At 47.9% G+C, this 15,645-nt stretch overlaps 1 long non-coding RNA gene across 1 annotated transcript; it reads left to right on the top strand.

The window, feature by feature from the left end:
• Nucleotides 1-8,206: 8,206 nt before the first annotated feature.
• On the top strand, nucleotides 8,207-10,742 carry LOC127671699 (uncharacterized). Its single transcript, XR_007974783.1, has 3 exons — nucleotides 8,207-8,305; nucleotides 9,388-9,656; nucleotides 10,426-10,742. It is a non-coding gene; the product is annotated as an uncharacterized LOC127671699 (long non-coding RNA).
• Nucleotides 10,743-15,645: the final 4,903 nt, after the last annotated feature.

The following is a 15,645-nucleotide window of genomic DNA, read 5'->3' on the forward strand; positions in this document are numbered from 1 at the left end:
GCTTGGAAATGCAGCAAGCCCTCTTAGCCACTGGTCCATCTGGAATTCTCAAGAACAACCAACTAAGCCCTTGAGACTTGATTTTATCAGCCATATCAGGATCCTCAGTCGCACGCACACACTGCCATTTTGTCTGGTGGAATGGGCCAGCAGCAACAGTCAGTCCACTGACTCAGAGTTCCAGGTTCAGCCCCTGTCGACTCTGACCTTTCATCTCTTCTGATCTCGCCATAGGCCAGATCACCCCCTTCTTGTAACAATAGCAAAAATACCAAAGATCTTCACGCAACTATCTCCTCCATTTCTGCTTGAGGTTCTTCCTTCCTGTCCCATCCTATCCACTTCCTATAGCCATGTGGGTCACCCCTCCTCTACAGCCAGGCTGACCCCCATGTCCACAGCTTCCTTCCAGATATCTCCTAGAATTCCTGGCTCAGCTGCTTGCTGGTGCACACACAGATGCTGGCACTTAGCAGAAGTTCCTCGTCGCTCAGACTGACAAATGGAAAATGTGACTCTCAAGGATTACACAGCTGAGACTGGGACCCCGGCATCAGGGAAGAGGGGGGTTTCTCACCCACCCACGTGCTCTTGGTGAGGAGCCGTCCCCCACGTGCTCTGGGGTAGCATTGCCATGTGCTTACGGAGACGTGTCTCTGACTGGCTGATTGATGACTACAATACTCGACTCTTGAGCGAGGTAGTTTTTACTCAGCTGAGCAAATTCTCTGTATTCTTCTTAGTCTCTGGAGCACAGATGTTCCCTTCATTTACCAGATATTACCCTGATATTACCAGAAAGCTTTTAATGTTGGAGAACCTTGGGGTGAGAGGATGGATCTGTCTGTGTGCAGAAGAAGGTGCTAAAAGCAGGAACAGGGGAAGGTAGATTTCTTTTTATCTGAAACAGAGATAGGTATACTCTTATCTACCTTCCATAGCTGGCCTGAAGCCTGTCTTTATATATAAAGTTTTACTAGAGCTTGTTTGTGTGTTGTCAATGGCTGCTTTTGTCTTGAGATGAGAGTTGTGTAGGTACCACAGAAACAGTATGGCCTGTCAAATCTAAAACCTTTACTGTCTTTTCAGAAAATGCTTTCTGGGGGCTGCAGAGATGACTCAGCAATGAAGAGCAATTGCTGCTCTCCCAGAGGTCCTGAGTTTGATGCTAAGAACCCACATGGCAGCTCACAACTGTCTTTAACTCAAGTTCTAGGGGATTAAACATTCTCTTCTGGCCTCCAAGGGCATCAGACATACACATAATTGTGTATGTGTGTGTGTGTGTGTAAGCAAATAATCCTACACATGAACACACACACACACACACACACACACACTCCTTTAGAAAAAGAAAAAAATCTTCTAGGCTCTTTAGTGGTCCCCAGAGTGGACCTCATCATCCTCACTGAACAGGGGGAGCTGGCACCTTAAGAAGGGAGGGTGGCAATGCTTGCTCAGGCGTACTACCCTAAGGGTTTGGAGTGGAACTTAAGTTATTTAATGAGAAACTACATCATCACTTGACCAAATGCCCACAGGATAAATTCACGCATATTCATCATGGACCAAATCCATGTGTCCAGCTCCACCTTCCCAGGGTCCCACAGCCCAGCAACTTGGATGCCAGTTGGCAAGCTATACAGCTCTATGAGTCTGTATCTTGGTAACTGCTGTGTCCTTTCCGTGGGACTCTGCAGTTTCCTTCTTAGTAAGTCCTTCAAGCCGGGCAGTGGTGGTGCATGCCTGTAATCCCAGCACTCTGGGAGGCAGAGGCAGGCAGATTTCTGAGTTAGAGGCCAGCCTGGTCTACAGAGTGAATTCCAGGATAGTCAGGGCTATATGGAAAAACCCCTGTCTTGAAAAAACCAAATCCAAAAAACAAAACAAAACAAAACAAAAAAAAAAAAAAAGAAAGAAAGAAAAAGAAAAAAAAGTAAGACTTTCAAGATTATCCTTATTTACTTTTTCTACTCCTTGTGTGCTTATGTTCAACACTGAGCCCCCTGTCCATCTGCTTCCAGACTTGTGGTAAGTGGCACCTCATTTTAGGATCCTCAAAGAAATGGAAGAATACTGCCAAGAATGATCACTGTTTTCTTATCATTTGGATCTTAAAGTTTCATTCTTATTTAAGTATAACTTATCTCTAATTTTCAAAAAGAACTTTAAAATATCACTTCCATGTATCCAACTATGACTAAAAGTCATTACAGAATTATAATTACTTTACCTAGAGCCTAACCTCCTCAATTGGCCCTCTGTGACTTGGATTCCATAAGAATGGGAAGGTTATGGCGCTGGGGAGACAGTCCAGAGGGTAAAGTCCTTGTTGCTAAAGAACAAGAACATAGATTTAGATCCACCAGAGACCATGCAGAAAGACAGCATGGCAGTGCATGCCTGAAACACCGGCCCTGCATGATGGTACATGTCTGTAACACCGGCCCTGCATGGTGGTGCATGTCTGTAACACCGGCCCTGCATGGCGGTGCATGTCTGTAACACCGGCCCTGCATGGCGGTGCATGCCTGTAACACCGGCCCTGCATGGCGGTGCATGCCTGTAACACCGGCCCTGCATGGCGGTGCATGCCTGTAACACCGGCCCTGCATGGCGGTGCATGCCTGTAACACCGGCCCTGCATGGCGGTGCATGCCTGTAACACCGGCCCTGCATGGCGGTGCATGTCTGTAACACCGGCCCTGCATGGCGGTGCATGTCTGTAACACCGGCCCTGCATGGCGGTGCATGTCTGTAACACCGGCTCTGCATGGCGGTGCATGTCTGTAACACCGGCCCTGCATGGCGGTGCATGTCTGTAACACCGGCCCTGCATGGTGGTGCATGTCTGTAACACCGGCCCTGCATGGTGGTGCATGTCTGTAACACCGGCCCTGCATGGTGGTGCATGTCTGTAACACCAGCAGAGGGGAGGAAGACACAGGAGGATCCTGGGGCTTGCTGGGCAGCCAGCTTAGCTCAGTCAGTGAGTTCCAGTATCAGTGCCAGATGCTGTCTCAAAACAAAAGATGGAGAATGACTGATCTGGTCTCTGGCCTCCACACTTGTACCCTCACACAAACAAGAACTCAGGCGTGAGGGCCTGTGTGCACGTACACACACACACACACACACACATATACTCATACACTCACACTCACACACATTCTCTCTCTCTCTCTCTCTCTCTCTCTCTCTCTCTCTCTTTCTCTCTCTCTCTCTCTCACACACACACAAAGAACAAAAAGGCTGAGCATGGTGGTTCATGCCTGGAACCATAATACCCAAGACACTGAGGTAGGATTGCTGTGAGCTCAAGGCCAGTTGGGCTACATATTGAGTTTGAGGCTATGCTGGCCTATAGGGTGGGACTCTGTCACACACACACACACACACACACACACCCCTTGTACACACATTCCAATGTATTACTTCCTTTCTGTAATGGCCTAGGTTGGTCACTTTGCCATATGTCATATTGAACTTTTCTACCTCATAGTGCTATAAGGTTGAGGAAACTTCAGAGATGGAGCTCAGCTGGAGGAAGGAGGATGCAGACAGATGCTCTCTGAGGATTCGGTTTATTGCCTGGCCGGGCTTCTTGCTCCGGTCTTTCCCGTTGATGCCTGGTTGTTGGAGATGTAACAAGCTTTCGGGGAGCTCCTGCCATCTTGGTTCTGACAAAAATATGAGAGAAGTAACTAAGGTGGGACTGAGGTGCGGCTTGCTCAGTGGGAGAGTGTGTGCCTCCCATGTGTGAAGCCCTGGCTTTCACCCTATACACCACATATAAAGGAGCATGGAGGCACACACCTGTAATCCCAGCACTCAGGAATAAAGGCAGGAGGGTCAGAAGTTTGAGGTCATCCTTAGCTACATAGCAATTTTAATACTAGCCCGGGCTACAAGAAACTCAAGATATGGGTGGGGGTGGGGTATAGATAGTGTCATTTTCGAGGGGAGTCCCATCTAGCAAGGTTTGGACTTGGGATTGTGATGATCAGCAGATGTGGAGGGCTGCACTGGTAACACTAAGCTCTACAGCAGGAAGAATTCTGTGCCCAGCTCCTCCTGCAGGCCTGGTTGGAAATTTTTTCTCAGTCTGGTGTAATGGTGTCTGTCCTGTCGAGGCTGGAAACTCCCAGGGCATAGCCAGAATATCCCACTAAAAATGGCAGCCTGGCTCATGGAAGTGACTCAGGGAAAAACATTTGCAGAGAATGACGCCACCTTGGGCTTTGGCATGCCAACTTCAACATTGAGCTACTGTTATATTTGAAGAGTGTGCAGCCTGCTGATGGTGGGAGGCAGGATTTCCTCAGTCTAGGTTACCATCATAGGTTTGCCTCTGGGGTTCAGCACGTGTGTTTACACACAGGGGGCTATGTGTGCTGCTTTTTTTGTTTTTCTTTTTTGTTTTTCTTTTTGGTTTTTCAAGACAGGGTTTTTCTGTGTGGTCCTGGCTGTCCTGGAACTCACTCTGTAGACCAGGCTGGCCTCGAACTCAGAGATCCGCCTGCCTCTGCCTCCCAAGTGCTGGGATTACAGGCGTGCGCCACCACGCCCGGCTGTGTGTGCTGTTTTCAAACTCATTCTTAGCTCAGCGTGCACATTTCTCTTTGGTCACTCTGCATGCATTTGTTGTCATTAAATTTTTCAAACAAACAAACATGCCAGGCAGTGATACTTTGTGCCTTTAACTCAGTACTCAGGAGGCAGAGACAGGAGGATCTCTGAGTTTGAGGACAGCCTGGTCTAGAGAATGAGTTTCAGGACAGCCAGGGCTATACAGAGAAACTCTGTCTCAAACAAACAAAAGAAACCATATGGTATGTCCAAGCTTTATAGCTAAGAATAAAGAGTAGATTAAAAGTAACAACAGCAGGACGGCTGTTGGGAGGGTTCAGTGGTTGGAGTATTTGCTATGTTCGAATCCTTAGCACCTATATAAAAAGCAGGGCAAAGACATGCAAGCCGCTGGTGGTGGACACTACCGCCCATCTCTGGGCCTGGCTGGACACTAACACAGCTCAAGGCTCAGTGAGATGCCTTATATCATGGCAATGTGGAGAGCATTAGAACAGACATATGACATCCCGCTTTCACCCCTGAGCATGGGTGTACCTGCACATATGTGTACACATAAAACATGCACACATATACACATGCATGCACACACATGCACACACATGCACATACCCACATGCAGACATGCACAGCAAAACAGCTCTTCCTCTCTGGTCTGTCTTCCTCCAAGGAAAGTCCCTACTCTGAGGAAACAGCTTGTAGTTTGAGTCCTCACAACCTGATGGATTTCCTCAGACTTCAGAAAGGGAAGTGGGGTGAACAGCACTGCCCCCGATAAACATCAACACAGCTGACATAGAATATGGGAGTCACCCTACCCTTTGGGGAAAAAGACCCAGTGGATGTCTCAAACGGCATAGTACAACAACCTTCTTAGCTTACCCCCCACCCCACGGGCATCCATGATAAAGTTAAATTTATAAATTGGGCACTGTAGGAATTAATAACAATAATTTACCATATATCTTTACAGCCATGGTATATGAGGTTTTACTCTTTTTTTAGATTTTGTTTTTGTGTTTTTCATCAGAACCTTTTTTTTTTTAAGATTTATTTATTTTATATGTGAGTACACTGTTAGAGTCTTCAGACACACCAGAAGAGTGTATCAGATCACATTACAGATGACTGTGAGCCACCATGTGGTTGCCAGGAATTGAACTCAGGACCTCCGGAAGAGCAGTCAGTGCTCTGAACTGCTGAGCCATTTCTCCAGCCCTACTCTTTCTTTTTTCATTTAAAACAGTTTTCTTAATTTCCTAGCTCTACTGGAACTCACTAGGTATACCAGGCTGGCCTCCTAATCCATAGAAATCCTCTTGCCGCTGACTTCCAGCGCTGGGATCAAAGGTGTGCATAATCTTCGTTTTTACATTTTTGCTTTTTTTTTAATTTTTTAAAAAGCTCAATTTTTGTACACCTTTAATCCCAACACTCTAGTCCGGTCTACACAGTGAGTTCTAGGGCAGCCTGGGCTACATATAGAGACCCTGTCTTTAAAAACCAAAATAAATATAATAAAGCCAGCTTTCATGTTACATGTTTGGTCCTTTTGCCTCTGTGTACGTATGTGCCTGGTGCCTCTGAGGGCCAGAAGAAGGCATCGGGTCCAGTGGAACTGGAGGTGCAGACAGCTGAGAGCTGACCTGTTGGTGATGGAAACTGAACCTGGGTTCTCTATAAAATCAACGTGTGTCTTGTTTGGTTTTGGTTTTTATTTCCTAGCTGGGCTTTAACTACCAGGGTGTCTCAGGAAGCCCCTGAAGGGGTAGGGAGAGGTCGTCGCAGTGGGTAAAGTGACTTAGAGCATCTGAGTTAGAACCCTTGGTGCCCACGTAAAAATCTGGGTTTGGTGGCAACCCCAGTGCTTGGGGATGGAGATGAATAGATTTCCCCAAGCTCACTGGCTAGCCAGTCCAGCTGAAATGCTGAGCTTCAGGCTCAGCGAGAGACCTTGGCTTAAAATAACAATGTGGGAAAGTCATAGAGGATGCCCATGTCACCCTCTGACCTTCCCACACACGAGCACATGAACATGCATACACACTCATGCACACACACATGCACTCATACACACTCACACACATGTGCACACATGGGTGCACACACTTACACATGCACATACACTCATGTACACACTCACACATGTATATACACTCATACACATACATGCACACTCACAGTCACACACATGCGCACACATACACAACTAACACACACACTCACACACACTCACACACTCTTAAACACACACTCACACATACACTATCACATACTCATACACACATTCACACACACTTATATATACACACATGCACATACACAGTCACACACATACACTTACACACTTTCTCACACACATACACATCCATATACACACACTCACAGTCTCTCTCTCTCTCTCTCTCTCTCACACACACACACACACCCACACTCACACTCACACTCCAAGTTCAGAGCAGATGGAGGGGCTCTATTGTCTGATGACCCAGGGGCGGGCCACGTCACAGTGTTGCCACCATCTGCTCTGTCTGTACTTCCTTGTTGACATTTTCCTGGGAGTCCAGAGGCTAGGGGTTCCCCTGCCCACACCTGGTCCTCCTCATACATTCCAGGAGACAGGGAACTTGCATTTCAGATGGGTTTGCTAGAGTCCTGAACATACCTCAACACACCCTCTCACGTTACCTTCAGGAGAGCAGGCATGGATAGAGTGCCCAGGTCTGGCCATGATCTTCGTCTCTGAGGCCTCCCCAGGGTGCCCACTACACTACACCCCCAACTCTGATTCTGAGGCATAACTCAGCTCTGTGATGTGAGGCGCTTCTTACTTTCTGTTTTCAGTCCCTGAGTTTTGGCTCCATGAGCTGCCTAAGCTGACTGAAAGCACATTCTGCACACGGTCCAGCCTGGCCTTGAACTTATGATCTTCTTGCCTCAGCCTCCCAAGTAACTGGATGACAGGCCTGTGCTACCTGGCCTGTCTCCCCTTGGCTTTGATGTGAGGTGGTACTTTTTAATTTTTTTTTCTGCTCAGCATTCCTGGCCCCAGTGATAACAGGGCTTGTGAATTATGACCCAGGCAGCAAATGTTTTTAATCTCCCATGAAACAAAGCCAATGTGTTTTCTGTCCCTGGGGCCTCGGCCAGGCAGGAGCTACAGCTGTCTTGATATGGTGAACTCGGCTGACGTCAATGCAAGCCTTGCCAGGCCAAGGGCTCCACTCAGGAAGCTTGTAAGCGATACTGAAAACAAATTTGCATTTTTTTCCCCTTCACAAGAACTCGGTTACTCTCTGCTGCACCGAGAAGCTGAGCTGTTTTCATTGGGCTCTGTGCAGCCAGCAGGCTGAACAACCCCAGTTCCAAGCTCTTGGAAGACTACCTCTGCTTTTCTTCTTTATTTTCCTTTAAGATTCAGCCAACCAAATTCGAATTCCCTTGCTTGGGGCTGAAAACCCTGGCAGGCTCACACTTTTCTGCAGCTCTTAGGAAACAGCCTGGCCAATGGTCACTTTAAATGGAAAACAGTCCCAATTTGGAATTTCAGTGTTTGGGCCAAGATGTTAGTCAAAACTCTAAAGTTTAACATCTCATTCCCTTCCCTGCTCCAGCTGAGCCTGCTTAGGCTGCAAGGGAAAGGGGCAGGGCTGGCTGTTCCCCATCCCCTTCCTGTCTGGCTCTATTTTCCATGTCCCTGCTTACAAGGTTGGAGGTAGGCGAGGGGCCGAAGGGCCAGGGCAGACCTGTGGGGTCGGGGAGTGGTAGTGGAGATCGTTAGGAGGGGATCCATTGGGAGGGGATCCGTTGGGAGGGGATCCGTTGGGAGGGGATCCGTTAGGAGGGGATAGTAATTTGGTAATTTTGAGTCTGACTGAAGTAGATTCCTGCCTCTGGCCCTTCTCTAACCCCCTTCTGTGTGGCCACTTGAGAATTTTTCTACCTTCAGCTTCTTCCTGTGCTGGGAATGGAGCCCAGGCCTTTGGCCAGGCAAGGGCCCTGCCACTGTCTGCTGTTCCCAGCCTCTCTTTCACTCTCTGAAACAAAGGTCTCATTGGGCTGTCCTTGAATGCACTCTGTAGCCCAAGCCTGCTTTGTGCTCCTTTTCCTCCTGCTTCAGCCTCCCCAGTAGATGGGATGGTAGGCCTGGGTCTCCAGACATGGCTTACCTGTAGTTCCTCCCCATGGGGTTTCTGCCTTTCCTGGTAGCTCCCTGACTCAGGCACTGGATGGCCCATACTAGCTCTCTCTTGACCTGGACCTGGACAAGACTGGTCCTGATAAGCCCTGAGGCAGAAATTGGCTCAACCCAACGCTTGCTCCCAGCTCTGACACTCAAGCAGGCAGTAGTCAGCTAATGTATAATGTCCTTTTGGCTGCTGCCACAAGGAGACCTAAGATTGATGCCTTCAGACAACAGTTTGTTCTCCCCTGGTTCTGAAGGGCAGGAGTCTGACAGCGCTTTCATTTGGCTGGGTCCACGGAACTGCACTCCCTCCAAGGATCCAGGGAAGGATCCACTTTTGATCCCTTCCAGCTGGGGGTGGGCTGGGGAGGGGTGCTGTCTGCCATTGCTTAGCTTGTGGCCTCAGCACCTCAACCATGTGTGTGTTAGGATTTGGATGTAAACCCCTCTCCGTAGCCTCACGTGTAGGCAACACTTGGTTGCCTACAGATGGCGATGTTCAGGAGGTGTAAAAACTTCAGAAGGTAGCCAGAGGAAGTGACTTGGTGGGAGCGGGAAGTGGTGGTGGACTCTAAGTCTTAGGAGCTCCTCCCTTCTGGTTTGTGTACGAGGTGTCTTCGTCTGCCCAGTCTCCCATGCTTAGTAGACAGAGATGTGCTTGCTCGAAGCTCTGGAGGCTGCAAGGCTGGGGTCAACGTTTCTGCAAGGTTCCTTTCTCCGGTGGCCTCTCGCTGTGGTGCTTTCTGATTGCCCGTGGGATGTGACTGGCCACTTCATACTTGTGCTACCACAGAGGCAGGCCACCTCTGTCTCCTGCTTTCCTTCTCCTCTGTGGTGGATTGTATTCTCTCGACTGTGAGCCAGAAGCTGCTTTCCACAGGTATTTTGCCACAGCAACTAAAGAAGTAAATGATACTCATGGCCTCTGTCTTCTAAATACGCAGTCATTGTATATGAGGCTTTTGCCCTTCTCAGTTGTGGGGCACCTGGGATAACTGTTCCATCTTATAGTCCTTAATCATATTTTCCTTAAAAAAAAAACCAACCAAATAAACACCCCCCCCCAAGACCCCTCACATTTACAGGCCTCAGAGGATAATCTTTGGGGACCTTTGCCAGCCTACTGCAACCCAATTTAGACTCTGAGGCTCTGTCTGGCAAAGGGCCTAGTCTTTTCTGCTCTCGCTAAAGGGCATCCTGGGGTAAGCTCTGTGCAGGGACAGTCCCCACTTCCCTCCAGGGAGCATGGATTTCTCCACAGACACATTCCTCAGAAGATCTTCCCTTCAAACTCTGATCCCCTAGTGGCTGGCACCTTCCATTTTACAAGGGAGAGGGAGGGTGCATGGCGGCTCTGGACTCTAGACCATTTCTTACCATGCTGCAATTGGTGTGGCATGCTCCAGTCTGCCGCCTTTACTGTGGGGATATCTGTGGTGATGATGCCCAGGTTTGTAACCCAAGCTGTGCAGACCCCAGCGAACACAGAGAGAGAACCCCCCCTGGGGGGGGGAGCTGTGATCAGCCACAACTCACCTCCTTACAAGGCTGCTCCCCCCCCCCCCAAAGTTTTCAGGCTTGCTTTTGTGCTCCTTGAGCTGCATGTTTGTTCTCCCTCGTGGCTGATCTCATTCTGTTTTCTTTGCCAGTGGTGAATGACGCAGGCATTGCCATGTGACCACGAGATGCTAATGACAAGCAAGGCAGACACAGACATCCTTCTTGGGGCTTGCAGCTCATGAGGTGTGCTGAACCAGAACCCTCCTGCTCTGTGACTTAGCAGACTGCCATTCGATAAGGAGGCCGTGCGCGTATGAGTGTCGCAGAGACGGACAAGCTGGCTTGGGAACAAAACACACTTATGTTTTAAAACTCTGTCTGGCTTTTTGGGGAGGGGGGTAGAGGGAGGAACAGATTTGTTTGGGAGGGCCTGGAATGTTCAGATAATAAATCCCTTTATCTCTTCCTCCACCTTAGCAATGGAAATGAGCAGCCTGTCTCTGGGAGGCTAAAGGAGGGATTTTTTAAAAAAGCACCAGCCTTGGGCTAAAGCCCTAAACCTGCGTACAGGGCGGGATGTGGTGCCCTTTGTTCCCAGAGTTCTATAGGGGAAACTGCATTGTCTAAAAGAGGAACTAAGAAGGGTCAAAGATCTTCAAAATGGCAGTCATCAAAGGCCGAGCTCACTCAGGGTCTTACAGCATGCCTGGGTTATTATTTTCTTTCTTGAGAGGTTTCTATCACTTCAAGCCTTCCATCAATGACTGAAAACAAGTTACAAGTCTTCTCCTAGTCTCTTACCTTATGTATGTGTGTGTGCACATGCATGTGTGCAAGTAAGATGTGGCCAGCCCAGGGGATGACCTCAGGTGTCATACTGCAGGCACCAATCACCTTTTTGTCCTGAGGCAGGGTTTCTCCCCGACCTGAAAATCACCCTGCAGTTTAGGCAGTTGGCCAGTGAGCCTCTGGATTAGGCTGATCACCACCTCCCAGAACAGGAATCATCACTGCACCCAGCTTTTTTTTATGTGAGTACTGGGGCAAGCACTTGGCCAATCAAGCTAGCTCCTCAGTCCTCATTGGATTCTTGATTCTCTGAACCAATTTACTATTGCTTTGAGGGTCTGTCTGGTCCCTTTTGTTTGGGTAACTGAGAAAGATTTGGGGATAATCTGAGAGGCAGATTCCCTTCACACTTGATCTTAGCCAAAAGGCCAAGAAGCGATGGCAGATTCCCTTCAACATGATCAGATTAGGTGCTAAGGATACCATAGCAAGATGGCATAAACTGGGTGACTTCAAAAAACAGACACTGATGTCTCAGGGCTTAAAAACACACACACCACTCATGTAGAAGACCTGAATTTGGTTCCTATTACTCAGGCCAGGTGTCTCATAGATGCTTACCAGCTCCACTGGATATGATGTCTTCTCTGGCATCCATGGGAACTGCACTGATATACACAAACCCACAGACAGATGGACAGATGGACACACATATTCTCTCATACTTCTGGGCATTGAGAATCCACCACCAGAGTGTCAAAGCTGGTTCTCTTGAGGTCTCTCCTCTTGGCTTGTTACTAGATGTGGTGTCCTTGTGTCCCCAGCTCCAATTAAATGTCCTTTATATGACTTGCATTGGTCATGGTGTTTGTTCACATCAGTAAAACTCTAACTAAGACAACCCTTCTTATGAGGACTGCAGTCAGATTGCTGAGGGCCTCATTCCAATCACTGCATTGAAACCTTTGATGCATTTTTCTTTTCTCATTCTGAAACAGTTCTGCTAGGTAGCCTAGGCTAGCCTCAAACTCATGATGATCCTTCTGCCTCCGCCTCCTGAATGCTGGGGTGTGCTACCATACCCATAGCCACTGAATCTCAGTTACTCCTTTAAAGATATCATCCAAGGCATCACATGAGAATTTGGTGGGGACATGATTCCGCTCCTAATACCAGGCAATACATTTAACATATGTGATTCCAAGTTTTCTTTCCAGTGACCCTGAGATAGACCACATTGTCTATTTCTACTTCTACACACACACACACACACACACACACACACACAGGGTAAAAAACACACACACACACACACACACACACATACACACACACACACACACAGGGTAAAACCGAGGCCACAAAGATTAGGCAAGCTCATTAAGGTCACACACTAGCAGACAGCAGAGATGTGAGTCACAGCAGGGCCAGTCCCTCAGCCTGCACTTTTTCCACTGAACCCACTGTCTGGTGAGGCCAGATGACTGTGCCATGTGTGGTGTAGAGAGAGGGTGGGAGGCAGTGAAAGGTGGTATGTCACAAGCTAGCTAAAAATAAAGCTCTAGGGTTACATGCCCATGCAGTGGTCCAGTGTGCTGTCATGGCTCCTTTTCCCTGAGTTGGCCCAGACATTCAGTGGAGAGAGACTTCCTTGGAAGGTAAGGAGATGCGACTTTAGATGGATCAGGGTTAACAGAAGCTCAAGGGAATAGGCAGTGCTATTTCTGCCCCCACCTGACACGCGAATTGGCTTGGAGAATGCTGGAGGAATGAAGGTCATGGGAAAACAGGATTCCCTTGAGAGCGAAGGACCCTGTGCCATTTCCTCCCCCAGGGTTTAGCCAGGGCTGGTTCTGCAGAGAGGTTCACATCTAGGGCTCCCATGCTCCATGGTTTAAATCGATCCCACTCCCACCCCTGAAGTTCATAAGTTCTGTTATGATTTGAATGTGAAATGTTCACATAGGTTCGTTTATACATTTGAATACTTGGTACCCGGTTAGCTGTGTTGTTTTGGGGAGGTAAGCAAGACCTGGAGAAAATGGGCCTCTGGGCATTTCTAGCCTGACTCTGCTTCTCGACCATGCTGTGCTTCCTGGTCTACTGGGATGTGAGGAGTTCCGGTCTTATGCTCCCACTGCCAGACTTGGCCTGTCGTGATGGACTGTGTCCCTTCCCACAAAGCATGAGCCAAAAAACAAAACAACAACAAAACCAGCTTCCTCCCTTGAGTTGCTTTGTGATGCATTTGGCTACAGCAGCAGGAAGGGTGGTAAGGAGTCTGAATTCACGCCTGCTGTCTCAGCATGTAACCACACCGAGATAGGATTTTAAAGAAGTGATCACATTGAATTGTGGTTAGGAGTGTTCATCCTAACCCAACCTGACAGCTGTCCTTATGAGAAATGAGTTGAGGCATTGAGGAGATGCTTTAGGTGACGAAGTGCCTGCTGTTTAAGTGCGAGGACCTGAGTTTGGATTCCCAAACCCTGGGGTTGGCAGCATGTGTTTGTAACCCCAGCACCGGGGGTAGGTTTAGGCAGAGATAGGTAGGTCCTTGGAGCTCCTTATCCAGTTGGATCTCATGGTCTTGCTGAACTGATGAGCTCCAGGTTCAGTGAGAGACCTTATCTCAAAAAACTAAGATGGGGTTAGATTGCTGATTCAACATTTAGGAAGAGTTCCTTATCTAACAGAGGACCTGAATTCCATTCCCAGCACCCACATTGGGCAGCTTAGTTCCAGGACACTTGACACCTCCTTTTGGATTTGGTGGGCTCTGCATTCACACATGTGAAAGAACACGTGTGTGCGTGCACACACATACAGACACACACACACACACACACACAGACACACACGCACATACACACCCCAAAAATTATCTTTAAAAAATGAGGTAGCAAGCAATTGAGGAACACATATTTGTCCTCTGGCATATATGTGTATATGAACACATATACACAGATACCTGTATGCATATATTCACACATCCACACCAACACGAACCTCCCTCCAAACACACACATGAGATTAGGACAAAGACATATGGGGCTACAGCAGGGGTGACCATGTAAGGACAGGAGGAGAAGACAACCACCTGTAAGCCACAGAGAGAGGCCTCCGGAGAAAGGACTCTTGCAGAAATGTTCCTTTGCAGTCTCCAGAGCTTCGAACAAGCACATCTCTACTGACTAAGCATGGGAGCCTGGGCAGACGAAGACGCCTCGTACACAAACCAACTCTTCTTTTCCTGACTGTGAGAGTCTTGGTCTGGTCCCAGAGTCTGCTGTTCCTTCACACAGCAGTGACACTTGGCAAAAGAGCAAGCCTTCAGGAAACCACACAGGACTAAGATAATAGAAAGACTGCAACAGAAACACAGGAGCCTGCAGATAAAAGCACCGAAGAAATCACCTAAAATTAGGTGCCTTCAGAGAAAATGAGAGGGGAGTCATGTTCATTTCCTTGGGTTTTTCTAAGAGTCCCCAACCAACTCATCACCCATGTCTCCTTAGCTCTAAGGCCATATCTCAGACCTTTATGGCTGCTCCAAACTCCTGCTCAAGCTGTGTGGGTTTATTTGGAGAGAATCCAATGTTCTGCAGCACTGAATCTTCTAATGCAGGCCCCTGACATCGCTCCTCACAATTCTGTTCTTTAGAATCCTTCAACACGGTCCCTCCAATGCCTGATGTAGTTCAAGTTGAAACCAAGGCCTCAAACATCCCAGGAAACTGTAGGAAGCACAGAGGTCCTTGTGCTTACAGATACGCCCTAGAGAACCTAGAATGTTAACTCGCAGGGTTGTTCCTTCAAAGGGAGGGATGCATAACCTGTTATCTGCCCAGAAGGCTGGGACAGATGTGGCCAATAGCTTGGTGAGCTTTATACTATCATCTGTGTGGTGGGAGACCACATTAGATCCTTCCCTAGATGTTTCCCATAAGCTTGTTTTTCTCAGTCAATCTATAGAGCCTATCATTTTGGAAGGTGAGAAAGGGTCTCACTAAATCACCCAGGTTGGCCTTGAACTCACTCTGTAACCCAGGCAGGCTTTGAACTTTTAAGCCTCCTGTTCAGTTTCCTGGGTAGTGGAGATGACAAACTATTCCTCCAGGCTAGGCTCTAAACAGGATATTTCTAAAACAATTACCTTCAAGGATTTCTTGTTTCCAGGTCCCCGTACTCAGAGTGGGTGGAGGCACCATATAGCAGACACAGTGTCACCTTACCCTGAAGCTCTGACCTCTGCCCTTCCCTGCTGTTGTTGATCAACTAAGCCTTCTAGTAGCATTTTGGTCCTTTAGCATCTCTCTCTCTCTCTGAATATGGGTAGGTGTATATGTGTGTGCATGTGTGTATATATGTGTGCATGTGTGCATGTATATATGTATATATGTATGTATATATGTCACATGTGTGTATATGTGTGTATATATGTGTATACATGTATGTGCACATGTGTATATGTATGTATATATGTGTGCACACATGTATGTATGTGCACATGTGTGTATGTGTATATGTATGAGATGTGTGTGTCCACAATATCAGGTAATATAAAGATGAAACTATAT

The sequence above is a fragment of the Apodemus sylvaticus genome, chromosome 21 (assembly GCF_947179515.1).
Source record: "Apodemus sylvaticus chromosome 21, mApoSyl1.1, whole genome shotgun sequence".
NCBI lineage: Eukaryota > Metazoa > Chordata > Mammalia > Rodentia > Muridae > Apodemus > Apodemus sylvaticus.